At 38.9% G+C, this 16257-nt stretch overlaps 1 pseudogene; it reads right to left on the reverse strand.

Annotated features, from left to right (window-relative positions):
• Window positions 1-16257, reverse strand: part of LOC129718509 (irregular chiasm C-roughest protein-like) — a 281965-nt pseudogene that overhangs the window by 199777 nt on the left and 65931 nt on the right.

The raw sequence follows: 16257 nt of genomic DNA on the forward strand, positions 1-16257 counted from the left end.
AATAATATGATTGTATAAAACGCCCTCATCGGATAAGAAATATTTGTATGTATCACGCTCATTTGTTTCACTCTGCTCGATGAAAAATATTCAATCGTGCTATAAAAGATATTCACCCCAAAGAATAATACATGGTAATCGAGAGGTAATCCGAACGAAAAAAGCTGCTTACATTGAAACGAAAACACACTCAACGAGCCGACCAACATCCGCTTCTCCGCATTCCGAGGTGATTTCGATCGGCTTGCGCTGATTGTCGTCTGGCTTGCCGTCGATATCCGGTTGCTCGAATGCGGCATGATTAAAGCTCATTAATGCCAACTAATAATTAGAACCGTGCTGATTGGCGAAGACTGCAGCAGCCCCTGCCCGGGATCCCGCGATCCCTCGATGTTGCATTTTGAAAGCAGTAAAAAGAACCCATTTAACGCCTCCCCGTGTAGTTAATTCGTTCCTTTATTTTTTCTCTCTCGTTATTTTGTTGATTTTCTCTCCGCATATTCGCATTCACTTTTCGGAAAGCGGGCACGCAGGCGAATTTATTGAACACCAATCACCCCTTCGGGAGCGATGATACGCACGAACGCGAAACGCAATGAACCTTTCGAGACACGGGATCGGAATTACAAAGCCGACTATCGCTTGTAATCTTCAATTTTATCCGAAAAATTGCGGGAAGCAATGTTAACTCAGGTTTTTTTCGCCTTCCATTACAGCGTATCGCGGTGACCGCCGCCGCTGCCGGTCGGATTGAGCGAAATTTCGGTGCGTCTTTTCGTGCGCTAATTGCATCGCGTCTGCATTAACGCATGATAAATTGGTCCTGAATCAAGGTCGTGGAAACGGTAGGGAGCTACAGTTATAGTTTCAATACCACAGTAAATAATTTTATTTGCTATTGCAGTTGGTTTTTGAAACGGGTAAAAATCTTGCTATGCTACGTTAACCGATAATGTGATGCAATGAAACAATTTGTAATTGCCAGCTTATTTTTCCTCCTCAAGCAAAATCCTCCAGCACAGCTTAGCCCTAAACAATAACATTTTCCGATTGACTCTCCACTCGTTTTCATTTTGGTCCAGTGCCAGTGAGGTTTTACGCACGAAAAGGTAGCGGTGTCACATTGCGTCCAGTGCAGGGATGTTTGTTCGATTGACCGGATCGGTGAGAAAGGATGAGTGGTTGTCACTCAGGCTGACAATCGTTCGTGACCAAGAAGTGGGTAATCTGGTGGGCTTTCAGCGAACCTTGAGTTTAAATTCAAGAGATAAGTACACAATAAGAGCTCAACACTAATTGTCACATAAATCAGAGGATAAAGGGGCGGATTACGAACCTGCAATGCAATACAACGAGTCGGAAAGTCGGTGAAACGAAATGTTTATTTCGTAAGTGTTTTTACCGTCCCGAAACTAGTTTTTTTCGTCCAAATGGCGCAGCCATTCTCTGAACAAAGCCGAAGAACAATGTTGAAACATCACAACCAACCAGGAATCAGTTCTCACAGTAATGGCTCAAGAAATTGCCCATTTCCTGCATAATAAATAATCAACTGTCGAACAAAGAAATCCTACCTTACGGCCAACTGCTGTACCAGAAGCAGAACCCAGTGAGTAGAAGCAGTGATGTATGATATGGGAAACATTTGGTTGACCGACTGACGGCAATGGCCACGTTCGGCAAACTTTACAGAATAGGTCAGGCTCGGATGGTTCTGCCATTGAGACAAACCGAACAGACCCAGACTAAAAGTGTCTGTGTATTTGTGTTTGTACGTGTTTGCACACCGCAAGTCACAAGCTGTGTCCTGTGGACGAAAGGAAAGACTTTCTCCTTATCTTATCTGAACATTTTTCCCTTGAACCAAGTTTTACGTTAAAGCAGTAGCGGTTAGTTGGTTATGTCATACGAATTTATGACAAAAAAACGACGAAGATCGAAAGTCCATTTGGTTGCAAAGTTCAAGGAAAGTAGCAATTTCTTGGTCGAAACTTACAACAGGAATAGCGATGGATTAGTGATACTATCCCGCAGCCAGACTGGCATTAATTAATTAGTATTTTATGCTAGTAACCATGATATAGGTGAGCAGCCGACACGATACAAAAAGATACGATGTTTCACAAAATTTATTTTTTTCGCATTTTAATAACCGAAATAATAGAATAATATGTGAACCTATTCGTTCGTTTTTAAACTATTCGCAGTCGACGCAAGAGCTTTTTATCAAAATGTTCGTAAGAAGAATGAAATGCGGATTGTTACCAGGTTAAGATGACCGGCCAATACCGAACCTGTATCAAGTGTTTCTCCTGAGCATGTTAACGGTTCCGGCGAACCAGTGAAAGTAGGCTCAGACTGTTACAGTAATCATTCAACAAAGATGTGTGAGCAGAGTGTTCTTTCAAGATGTTTCGACGCTGTGTGAAAAAATAAGAATTAACAATAAATTAAAAATCAACACAAATGACAAACTAATTATTCTTAGTTATGTACTCACCTCGATCCATTTTCGCCATGAAACACACACACATAGTCAAAACACAGAACGGAAAAAAATGAAAGAGGAGTCAAGTGACTTCATGAACCAATTACATTTTTTGTTCTATGACTTACAACTTAGGTTATAAAGTAGGCGATTAGTCTGGACGAGGGAAAAATTTTCCAAGTCTAAATCACAACCTCAGTCTGTGTTCATTGGACCACGTGCTGAAATCATTGGCCCAGCATTAGGGAGTCCCAACAGAAGTCAAGAATCACATTGAAATCGTCACTACACAACCGGATGGACGGAAGGCTTAAAAACTTGAACGCACACTCGCTTTCCGATTCTGCTTCCAGTAAAACATCTTCTTAGCGTCATCATTACCAGCTTTTACAGAAACTTCACGGTGGGTTGACGCGGATGCTCGCTACCATGCGTCAACGACTCTGGCCATTCTGGAATCTTGACTTGGCTCATAAGGGTTTTCGCAGATTCGGTACTTGTTTCCGGTGCAATCCCACAACAGAAAATCAGATTATGGTATCTTATCCATCGTTTCGCTTAAAGCCAGTTCGGACCTACTCGAGGATGGATTACTGTAGGCCGTTTCTCGTTCGTCCATTATGAGAAAGATTGTACGTGTGCACGTCGCGTTATTCACCTACATGATGGTGAAGACCTTGCATATCAATAATATATTCAATAACGGTTTACCTACTAATGGCCGAATCTATCAAACGGCCGAATCACAAACGGCCGAATTTGAAACGGTATAGTGACGCTTTGACCCGTCGCTTTCATTTGAAAAGTTTCTGTAGCTTTCTAAAGCTCTTCGTGAGTCACATGAAAACTACTCGGAAGCTCTTGCTTTGAGTTTGACAACTGAAGAGCTAGAAACGGATACAAATGCGTTTCAATTGAAATAAATGATTATCACCGTCACTCTCACATGACGATTCTCAATCGAGAATGACAATGAGCGCTAACGGACACCAGAACCAGTTAATCCGAATATCCGATAATCCGAAGTCGTTCCGCAGCGCCAGTGATCAACAGCGGAAAAAATCCGAAATTTTCATCGGAATTAGCGTGACGTATTTATTGGATGCCATTGCCGCTTTAATTGTGGCTTGCGATATTAGAAATCAATCATCAAACGACGCGGTGCGGTGCTAGTTTCAATTGAGACGCTGAAGGAAATGAAAGAGTCGGGGGGCTCCTTAGCCGCAAGGCTACAGAGTCCGCTTTGGTAAGCGGGTGGTCGTGGGTTTGAATCTTAGTAGAATCAGACCATTTGGTTGTCAAAAGACTTTAGCATGGGTTTATTCTACAGTACCTCTGTTGACGCTCCTTCTAACAAAAATAAATCCCTGTTATAATAAAACTGGTGTGAGTAACGTATGAAAGTTCTCTCCAGGGAACTGTAATTTGGCAATATTGTTAGGAGGGGCAGAGGGTCGGTATAGTAGAGTAGTAAACTTGAAACGGAAAGGTAAAACTTACACACAAGCACGGATATGTATGATAAGCGTATCACTTACTTCAATAGTGATACTGCCAATAATATGAAGTGCGGAGTACAGAAAACACCTGGGCAATATCACAATAGATCAAATCTCTGGTCGCAGTGATGAATCCACACAGGAAGAAAAAAATGAAAGAGTCTCTCTCTCCGTCACTCTCTCCGTCAATTGAAATAGTCATCAGTTTCATTTGAAACGATCTGATGAAGAACAGACGGGAAAGAGAGAAAGAAGTGATTCGATGACAGCAGCCGGAAGGAATCAAGTGAAAATGAAACTGTTCGAATCGAAATGACAACGCGGAATAATAAGTTTCATTGTTTTGTTTCGAAAATGCTGAGCCCTGATACCAACCTTACAATGTAAAGTCTTGACAAAATCACATTTGCTATTGTGGCTTTGAACAATTGTCATTCGAAATGACTAAAATTGTTAAAATTTGATGTCGATTCAAAAAAAAAACCCACATTAAACCATTTAGCGGTGAGACCCAGCCTTTCTCGTTCTAACTTATTATTTGTTAAAGTAGATTTCAAATAGGTGTTGCACCCATGCGAAAAATTTGAGGATCCCCACAAGAGAAGAGGGTTTCGAAATTAGTTACTTTTGTTCTGCGTAATCAATGGACGTTCCCTAATTGATTCGAAAAACATTTTAAAATATATTTTAAAAGTAAATGAAAATGAATAAAAATAATAAAAAATAAAACATAATAAACCAACTAAAACTACTACACCGATTACCGTGATAATTTGTACATAGGGGGTTTCGAATACGGGAAGTAATCCTAAGATATTAGTTTTGTTCTATCTCATAAGCGTAGGCAAGGGGGGAGGATTTATGGTTCATAAACCTGAAACCTTCCTCCCCAATAACCGTTCAATTTTGTATCAAGAATGTTTTTGTGTCTGAGATGTAGTTTCGCGACGTTACTGTGTCATGTTAGACCTTCGTGTATCTCAGAGGCGTTGCAAGGATGAGGGAGGGGGGTGAACAATGTAAACCTTTGGTGATTGTAAAACTGCTGGACCGATCAGCATCAAATTCGGTATGCAGAAACTTAAGTAGCTGAAAATAAACTAGTTTCGTGGTTTGAATCGTACCTTTCGGATAGAGCACTGCGAGTTAAAATTGATTCCTGCACTTCGAAACCTTTCACTAACGCTTCAGGGATTCCTCGAGGAAGCAACCTGGGTCCACTGCTTTTCATACTATTTTTTAACGATGCCGCCCTATCGCTTGAGAATAACTGTAAACTGATTTATGCGGATGACCTGAAACTTTATTTCGTTGTGCGTTCCGTGGAGGACTGTGAACGTCTACAATTATTACTCAATATTTTTGCTAGTTGGTGTCAAAGAAATATGCTAACCCTAAGTATTGGCAAATGTGTAGTAATTACATTTCATCGCATCTCCAAGCCTATTGAGTTTGTGTACGAAATTGATGGCGTTACACTCACGAGAGTAGATCAGGTAAACGACCTTGGCATCCTGCTAGATACGAAATTGACGTTTGACCTTCATCGCTCAGCGGTTAGATACGCTGCAACGACGATGATCAGCAAGCGATTCTTATTGGAAAGCTTCTCAACGGAGAAATCGACTCACCTTGGCTGCTCTCGCTGCTTGATTTGCGAGCACCGCAGAGAACGTTGCGCAACGATTCGTTACTTGCGCCTAGATTTCATCGAACATCTTATGGTTATAATGAACCAGTCGCCGCGTGCATTCGTGCCTTTTCACTAGTTGAAGACTTATTTCTATTTAACGAACCTATCCATCGATTCAAAAACAGGCTAATTATTTCGACTTTGCTGTAATTTAGTTAAGGTTTTCAATTCATTAAGACTTAGTGTCAGATGAATTTAATTACAAATAAACAAATAAGCAAATGCATTTCAACGACTTTGAATTTTGTATATTCCATTAGCGTGGCGAGAGAAAATTTGCTATTTGTAAACTTCTCAACACCTAACTCAATTATCGTGCCAGTTTCAATAAGTAGGTAAGGAGAGGGTGTATTAAATTTCATTATTCGTAATTTATGAAAAAGTTCTTCATGAATATTTATGTACAGGTTTTTTCGGATATGAGACGTGGTTTTGCAACATAACTTTGTCATTTGAGACTTTACAATATTCAGTAGCGTAGTTAAGAGGAAGAAGGGGGGGGCGGTATGAATGTTGTTAATCAAGTTTCAAAACTCTCAACCGATTATCATTTAATTCGGTAAATACAGGTCGTGTAGTAGTATATATCTTCTATCTATCTTCTATCTATCTTTTATCTATCTTCTATATCTATAAATGCGAATGTCTGTCTATCTGTCTGTCTGTCTGTCTGTCCCTATAGACTCAAAAACAACTGAACCGATTACCGTAAAAAATTGTACATAGGAGTTTTCAAGTACGGGGAGCAATCCTAAAATATTATTTTTACTGTACCTCATAAGCGTAGGCAAGGGGGGGGGCCAATTTGCGGTTTGTGTGTTTATTAATTTTGAAACCGTCTAACCGATTATCATTTAATTCGGTACACGTCGTATAGCAGCGTATATGTCTCAATAACTTTAACCCTTAAATGCGCAATGTTGTTTTCAAACAACACTACTAAAAACGTTTTAAAATATATATATTTTAGTATTTTTTAGGAATATAATTCATTAGAACAGCTCTATAGACTCTAACGGAGAAAACTTAACAGCTGGAAGTGCTGTATTTTAATGTTTTGTTTTTATTTTTGCTGTCAAAATCTCGGAAACGAAAAAAACATGACGAGATTCCCGACTGGTGCTGACTGTCTTTGTAAATAAATTTTAAAATAAGGTTAGTGGTTAGTGAAAATGTCTGAATTATCAGTAATTATACTAACAAAAGGTCAATTTTACAGTTACTGTTAACAAAAGTAATTGTTTCGACTTTATTCTGCGATAAAGTCACAGTGTTGTTTAAACACAACATGGTAATATTTGCACATTAAAAAGTAAATCTTTCAATTTTTTTTATGCAAATTGGTTAATTTTAGAGCAGTAAACCTGTTAAACAAAGATTTTATGTTTTTAGATGATTTTTTAATGTCGTGAGCATTTAAGGGTTAAATTATATCTATCTCATATGTGTGGGAAGAAAAAGAACGGAAGTGGGGAGGGGATAGTAACAACGAATTTGTTCGTTGGCAAGTGTTAAACACCAAACTTTTGAATATTAAACATGAATATTGTTCAATTTTGTAAACGTGGGCTCCCAAATACGACGTATATGTACCTCAATGACGTAGTTTAAGGGAGGGGGAGTTGCAACAACCTTTATCATTTTTAAACCGTCTAATAGTTCATTTTGAAAATTTGTATCTAGGAGTTTTTGCGTATCGGACATGATTCTAAGATATTATTATCGCTTTATTCCACTAGAGTGTGCAAGATGCATTTAATTGTAAAGGGTTTTAAGACAAAAGGGTGTTTCCATGATATTGTTTCCTCTCCGATTTTCTTTGTTTTGAAGTAGAATACTTCTCTCAGGAAGTTCGGCTACATAGGGATGTAAAATGAAAATCTAAAACCGAAAAAAGTGAAAAATATGTCCAATTTCAAATGCTAATAAATCGGTGAGTATTCGATGGATTTCCTTCGTCCTTGCAGCAATAGATTGGAAAATCTTGTAAGTTTCTTTCCAGAGGAAGATAATTGTAATTTTATTATTCACACTATTGTACTATTGAAAATAGTCAAGCCTTGTCAAAACGAAAAATTCGACCTCTGATTAGTCGTCATATGATTGTTTCCCAAGCACGGTCGACAGAATCATATACCTTGCAATTGAAAACATGCTATTTGGCCTATATAAGAGCCTGTTTCAGCCGAAGCCGCTCATAATAGTTCTAGACAGCGACAACAGCAGTCGTCCTCCCTTACCAGCAGCACTAGCAGTGCAGTGGATACCAGCGATGGCGGAAAGCGACCACAGCTGGCGTAACAATGGATAGCGCACTAGTTGCAGCGGATTCCAGCAACGATAGCAGCTGGGCCAGCTGATGCAGGGGCAGTGGATACCAATGGCAGCGTATAGCGGCCACAACTGTCGCATGGCTATGGATAGCGTAGCAGTTGCAGCGGATCTCTGCATCGATAGCGGCTGATGCAGCGAGGCACTTTAGTAAACTGCAGTCTCTGTGCGATATTGGGCACTAGTAAATGCATTCAATGAAAAGTTGACTCATTTTGACACAACACGTGAGCCGTCTGGTTTAGCTTTTCACTGTTTATTCTATCACAAGGTAGTTCATTCGCACTGTCAGTGATATCGCAAAGATGTGATCGGCATCTTATCCGACACTAAAATCAACAACAAATTGTCCTTTTTAGGATGAAATAAAAACATGACTGAAGAGTTAATATTTTGTAATGAGTCAATTCACAGTTTTAAATTTGTAAGAGTTATAAATTTTACTCCATCTTCGTGTTTCAAAACATACTGAATTGTCTTTTCCTTCAGTCATGAGCACGACATCCGAAAAAATGTCATCTCAAAATTTAAAAATTGTCAAGCCCCAACCATGACAAGCAACTTACTATATTATTGAAAATGGTCAATCCTTGCTGAAGCGCAAACTTCGATTGATCTGATTAGTCAACGTTTATTTACTAGAAAAAATGACTGACACGCAAGCAGCCAAGAAATCTTTCTTGTAAAAGTATTCTACTTCAATCTTGCGGTCGTGGCTTTGCACACAACCCTCCTGTAATTTTTTTGCAAAAATCGATTGGAAAATTTTCACGCCTCCATCAACATGCGGCAAAATTGTAATGTTATGACAACAACTATTGAACTATTGAAAAATGTCGTGACATGTTTTGATCTCATATTTCGACCAATTAGAGCTGAAAAAACCAATATGGGTATTTTCGGAACCGAGGTTTTATTTATATATCAATTATATCCGTAATTGAGATAATGCTCATAGGCCAGGAATCGACCCCTGACGAATTTTAATTTTAATTCGAATTTCCGGCTATTGGAAAACGGCCAAGAATCATCATTTCGGATTCGAGATTAAAATCCAAGGTGGCGACTTCCGCCTTTCGGAAAACAGCCTTCAATGGCCAAACACCACCCAATACCGGTATTGCAAATAGTGCCCAAATAAAAATGGACCGTGAATCAAATCCAGACACCGTTTTAAAATCTAACATGGCGATTTCTGGTGTCAGAAAATTACCAAAAACCACCCAACACGGGCATTTCTGTAATCAAGATGATGCACATTGGCCAAAAATCGTTGACATTCGAAGTGGCAACTTCTGGATGCTGGGTAACAAAAATCGACAGTCCAGAACCGAAATGACACCCAGGGACCTTAGACCAAATCCAGACGCTATTGAAAAATGCAAGATGGCGACATCCGGTGAACGAAAATGGCCATATATCGAAAATCGACTTCACAGACCAAGTCCAATATGACGATTTGCGGTTTCTGGAAAACAACCTATAATGACCGAACACCACCAAATATGGGTATTTCTGGAATCAAAATGACGCCAAGACACCTGTAATCACATAATACGCCATATAGAAACCCAAGATGGTAACTTCCGGTTTTCAGAAATCACCAAACCTCACCCAAAATGGGTATTTCTGTTATCGAGATGATGTACATAGGCCAGAAGTCGATCCCTGACGCCATTTTTTAATCCAAAGAGGTAACTTCCAGGTAAGGGAAAAAGGCCAAAAATATTTATTTCGTCGTCGAGATGATACCCGGAGACCGGAGAACAAATCCAGATGCCTTTTTGCAACTCAAGATGACGATATCCGGCTGCTGGAAAATATCAAATACCACCCAATATGGGTATTACATAGAAGCTAAAAAATAAATACAGACGCCATTTTAAAATTAACGTTTAAAATCAACGTTGCAACGTTAGGATGCTGGAAAACAGCCAATAATGATCATTCCGGAATTGACACGATACCCAGAGATTGGAAATCAAATCTGACGCCATTTTTAGATTCAAGATAGTGATATGATTGTGATTTTCGGTTTCTTGAAAACATCCAAAGTGATAGGTGATAATTATAGACATAAACATGTTAATACAAAATAATCCATCGTAATTATTAATTATTGTAATAATGCAAGCCGTGTAATAAACAGCTTTATGTAGTTCTACGTCAAATTTGCGGCTGTGGCTTTGCACACAACATTTCGAGATGAATATCTCATTAAAATTAAAATATATTGGACTTTTACTGATACTATTGATTTTGCTGATTCTCGCGGATTTTTCAATTACCGCTTTTTTACCACGATTCTCCTCGCGGATTTTCTAACTAACGCGGTTTTTTTTACGAGGTACGTATACCACACGTGAAAAACCACTGACTGTATAGGCACCAACATTTTTATTATTGGATTATCTTATAATGACGGATATAATTGTAAAAGTTCCTTTCGGATGTATTTGTTAGAGTTTTGATAGAAATCGAAACGTTGTAGAAACATGATTCAGAAAAAACAGTTTTTTGGGGAGAATACATACAGCTTTATAGATATAACATGGTAATCTTAATTTTTGTTCAAAATTATGTACATTTGAGAGATATGCGGTTGTCGTAAACTTAATGGCGCAGCAACGCGGGCCGGTATCAGCTAGTACAATCTTGTACATAACGGTTGAAACAGAAGTCTGATTATTATCAAATGAAATGGCAACCTATAGGGCAGCCAAGCCTTTTATTTGACATAGTGAAATTAGTCCAGTCATCTTTGGGAAAACGAGTGAATTTGAAAAGGCATTGGAGCCCGTTTCTTTTCACAACACTAAAATCACATGTGCAATCATGATAAAATTCATTAGTTAACCCTTAACTAGGCCGTTCATTCGATATCAATATTTTTCAAATCGGTTGTGTAGTTTCTGAGATAATTAAGTTTCGTGATTTTCACATTTCGATACATTACAGACAAAGTTACAGTCCGATTATAATGAAATTCAATAGGGTGTTATAAGGCAGCTAGACCTTTAACTTGCAATTCATTTCATGAATATCGGTTCAGCAATCTCTGAGAAAATTGAGTGAGCTTGAGTAGCTTTCGGAATATGTTTCTTTTCAAAACTGGATTTCACATTTTTAAACATAACAGGCAAAGTAATAGTCCGATTGCAAAAAAAATCAATAGTGTCAAATCATGGGGCAACTAAACCTTGCATATGATACTGATTTTATGAAAATCGGTCTGAGAAACATGAGTGAGATTAAATAGTCTTCAGAACACGTTTCTTTAAATAACTTTTGAACCACATGTCCAATCTTAATAAAATTCAAAATTTAAGGGTTTTTCGGGTAACCAGTTCATTTAAAACCAAATTTGTTAAAATCGGTTGTGTAATTTCCAAAATAAACTTTCGTGATTTTCATATTTTGATGAATAACATACAAACTAAAAATCCGATTATAATGAAATCCAATAGGGTCTTATGGGGCAACTAGACTTTTCATTTGAGAATAATTTTATGAAAATCGGTCAGCCATCTCTGAGAAAATCGAGTAAGATTGAAAAGTTGAACATACACACACACATACAGAAAATGCTCAGCTCGTCGAGCTGAGTCGAGTGATATATGCCATTCGGCCCTTTGGAGCACTTCCATACCCTCGATTTTGCCAGTGATTGCTATACCTTTCTAAGAGAAAGGTATATCTTAGGACGTCAAAAAGAAATATAAAAATTGAATTAAATATTTCAAAAAGTTTTTTTTTTTAAATGTATTATGTTCATGAAAACTACAACAATAGATCAGCTAAACATTAATGGTTGTCTGACCATGAAGAACTAAAAACAAAATAAGAAAGAAAAAGAAAAAATTGAAGCCAGACCAGTTATTTTCATTGCTCCAATGTTTTCGGCAAAGTTGTAGACAGCCCTAGTAACAATATTGGATTTATCAAAGTTTTATGGCGCTCAATAAAGCCAAAACAGCGCTATAAAACTTTGATAAAACCCGTTCTGTTACTAGTAGTTTCGTGCTTATAGAAATAAAGTAGTTTTGTGTTCATAGAAATAAATTTTCTACGAAAACTACACGCTTCAAGCAAACCATTGATAGATATTTGAGCTTTGAGAAATAAAATTGCTTAAAAGAGAAACAAACATATATTTTTATTGTTCTTACAGTGTATATTTTTTCTAAAAGGACAAATTATTATCTACAACTTTGCCAAAGACAGTATTCCGATCGAATAAACCGTTTTGGCTCTAAATATGTTTTATCATTAACAGGCACTTGGGTCAAAGATATATGATTGATATGTCCTTTCTACTACCCGGAAAGCTATCTTTCGGAGTTTTTCCTGAGCTGATTGCTTTATAACAAAATATTTTTAGAGCTGAAACGGCATTGGTTATGCGAATAGAAATGAGCACTGGACAATGGATGTAACATGTAGCCACCACTACACTACTGAATTCAATCAACAGTCGTCAGAGTGGTCTCCACTCGTAAAAGTTCCTCAAAAATGCAGCAAATAACCGATAAAGAGTTGGTTAATATTTTTTGGGATTCTCGAGGTATATTATTCATCGACAACCTTTGACATGGTAAAACAGTCAATAAATGATTTTATCATACATTATTGAAACGACTGAACGTTGAAATCAAAGCGAACCTACTGCATATGACGAAATAAAAAGTGCTTTTCCACCAAGACAACGCTGTTACTCATTATGCTCCCCACTCTCAGTATTCCCTGAAATTAATCCCGAGCGACTAGTTCTTGTTTCCCCGTTCGAAAATCAATTTCTCTCTCTCTCTCTCTCTCTGGCCAGTGATTGCACTCCAATGAAGATGTAGAGTTGGAAACAAACAACTATTTTGGATAACTTGACGCAGTACTACAAAACAGGAGTAGAAATGTAAAAAGGCAACTACAATAGGTACAATACTATAACTGGAAACTATTTCAAAAAATAAACAGTTTTTACATAAGGAATATCGATTTTTACTGGTAGGTCAAAGGACATTAGTACATGCAAAGCGTCAAAAAAAATCTAATAACTGTAAAACTCAATTAATCATTTTTCCTTATAATCCTAGAGCTTTTTCTCCTAAACCACGCAATAATCACTTGGGACTAATTCACTATCAACACTTCGTAAAGATCAGACTCAATGTTAACAAGCAAGGTGCATTTAATTTAAATGAGTCACATCTTCCCAATAACACAGATTCCAAACTTTTTTTTAAGAATAAACTTTCAATTTACAAACTAATTTTTCGATAAAAAATACATTTTGCTGCACTGACCTAGTCAAGCTGTTGTTTGAACGAAAATAATCTCCTTTGCAGATGCAGAAAACAACTACATCTACTAGTAGGTAAGGTTACAGCCTCTGTTTTCTAGTATGCCAGCACGATAAATTTCATTATTTTCAAAAAGGTTAACAATCAATTGGCAGTATTCTATGAACTTACTAAAGCATTCGAATGATAAAATCTGAAGTTGAAAAAATCGCTCGGCACTAGAACCGGCCACAACAACAACGAACATATGAAAAAAGTAAGTCGAGCTGTAAGGAAACTATATTATGCCGAGAAAAAGCTTACAGGCAAAACACTTCTGGGATTACCCTCGCAGCTCGTATCGTAGTGAGCATGAGGTTATGCTTCGATTTTAGATATGCTAGCTTCTACATGACCACGTGACTGTTTCAAAATCAGATCAGACGAGGGTCCGATAGTTATAGTTTCACTCTGCTAGAAAAAAAATCGCAAACAATATACTTACTAGTAGTGTAATAACTGTTTCGAAATCCTACCTCCAATTCACGTTTTGATTACTATCACAAAATTCTCCTTGATTAGCAATATAATACTGACTTTAATTACACCACGTAATAAAAAACCAGAACAAACCTGAGATGCGCTCGAACTTTCCCCTCTCAGAGTGGTTTGCGCCGTAATGTCACTAACGTCTCTCTTGTGGCGAACGTGATGACGTTTAATTGGCAGCAACCTGGAAACAAGCAGAAAACAAACGTACGGCTGTCAGAAAAGTGTATACGCTAATGCAGCAATTTATTGGCGGTGGAAGTACATATAATTGTTTTCTGAGAAAAACAAGGCAATCTGGTCAGCCGGTGCAATGCGACACGAGGCACCCATTAGGGCTCACTGGGAGCAATAAATCTAGCCTTATCCGGCACCGCCAAGTGTGCGCTAAAGAGATTATCATGTCCTTGCGAGTTTCCGTCTAATGGCTCGTTGGTCAGTTTTCTGATCCCGGTGCAAACAATGCCGACGACGATGATACTATTTTATTACTATTGGCTCGCACCGGAACGAGGAGGCCGTAAAAATATTTCCCGTATGGTTGTTCCAGCCCGTAGGCAGACTTGATCCGTATCCGTCGCAGTAACATGGCGGGATTTATCCTGACAGCACTAAATATGTCTCCCGGGACCGGATAACGATTATGACGACAACGACAACGACAACGACGACGATGAGAACGAAAACGGCGATACTGACAATGGTGATGGTTCAGCCGTGCGAGCATTATTTTCGCATTCTTAGTGCAAGGCTACGCAGCACCAAGACGACTTTGTGGAGCGTATTTTCATTTCCTTGCTTATTTCCTGGCTCCTGCAGAACGAACGATCGTTTCACATTTCGATGGGATTGAACTCCATTCTATTGACAGCGTTGAAGGAAACGGCGAGATGGATTGCCATTTCAGCGGGAAGAACGATGGGAACCCTATTGCTTGTTAAGGTTACAACAGGACCTTGTCAGAATGCCACGTCGATGATGGTAAAGGAGCAGTAACTAACTGATGATGTATCGAACATCAATCAGGAATGTCTGCCCAAATGTTAGATTTATTGGGTCACGAAGAGGCAAACGTGCAGCATAAGCAGCAAAGGGATTTTCGAAATATTTATTACCCACCGGATTTTCCACTCGTACCCGAGAACGATGGCCATATGAGCACACAAGCCAAGCCGGAGTGTAAGCCAGCCAGCTTCGGGCATCGATGCTGACAGCGCAAAAGTTTTGCGAACCGCGGCACTGACCGACGGCAATCAAAGGTCTATGGTCAAGCCTGTTGGGTGGATTCTCGGACCACAGTTGCACGAGGGGGCGACAACGCAAGTGTGTCACACACTTGGCACTCGAGTTTCTACTTGACGGATAATAGCACGATAACGACGGAACCGGTTTGATGCGATTACGCACGTAGCAAATCGTTTCTTTTTTCGTGCTTTTCCCAGTGCTTCTCACATAAAAAGGAGGAATGATTTATACTACTTGCATGAATGGCGGCTGTAAAATGGTATGAAAGAAGCGAATTTTAGGGCGTCATTCTTAGGTTTGTTTCTTTTGCGAACGATGAATGTGACGGGGTGGAATGATGCAAGGAATGAGACAATTTGGGCGTACGTTCCACTGGTGATTGAAGCAGACGGATTGGGTCCATTGATGGGATATTTGTTCGCAAAATTAATGGAACCCACTGAGATCGCGTTCTGATGGTAAATGATGTGATTTTTTCTCTCTAAAAAGTTTCCTATTATATACAAAATAATATAAATCCACTTTTTTAGAAAATACAAGTATCTCTACTCAACGGAATTTGCTTGACTGAAAACTTACTTACTCTAAATTTTTCCCTTGATTTTCTTTATTCTGATGAAATCCATTGAAACTTTCCAGCACCATCCAGAACAAACACGAGATCAGCATCAAGACTAAGACGCTATGTTTTCTCATTCCGCAAACAATAACAATATCATTATCCGAATCCTTCTCCGGGCTCTTGCTCCAGTCCCCGCATCCTGTATCATTCATAAATATGTTTTTCCCCGGATGGATTCTAACACCCTCCGGTTACATACAAGACCGAGAAATGCCGCAAACCAGAAGCTGGAAAGCTATGATGATTGGCTAAAATGCTATCGCCAGCTTCCGAGCCGTTGGATTTGGTGAACTCCTTGCAGCAGCGCACATCGGCACGAGGGCAACCAGCACCGGCATCAGAATTTAGATTAAAGGGCACCACCTCGCTCGACCCGCAGCAAGAATGGATCTCTCCCGCATCGTACCTACTTGCGGCAGGCTGCCATGTGTGGGACATCCGAAATGAAAACAGATTACAGAGGAGGCCGTTTGTGCTTGTTTCAGAAAAATGAGAATTTATGCCAAATGGTTGTACGTCTGCAGGCATGCATCTCGCATGCAAGCATGCAGACA

Source organism: Wyeomyia smithii, chromosome 1 (assembly GCF_029784165.1).
Source record: "Wyeomyia smithii strain HCP4-BCI-WySm-NY-G18 chromosome 1, ASM2978416v1, whole genome shotgun sequence".
Classification (NCBI taxonomy): domain Eukaryota; kingdom Metazoa; phylum Arthropoda; class Insecta; order Diptera; family Culicidae; genus Wyeomyia; species Wyeomyia smithii.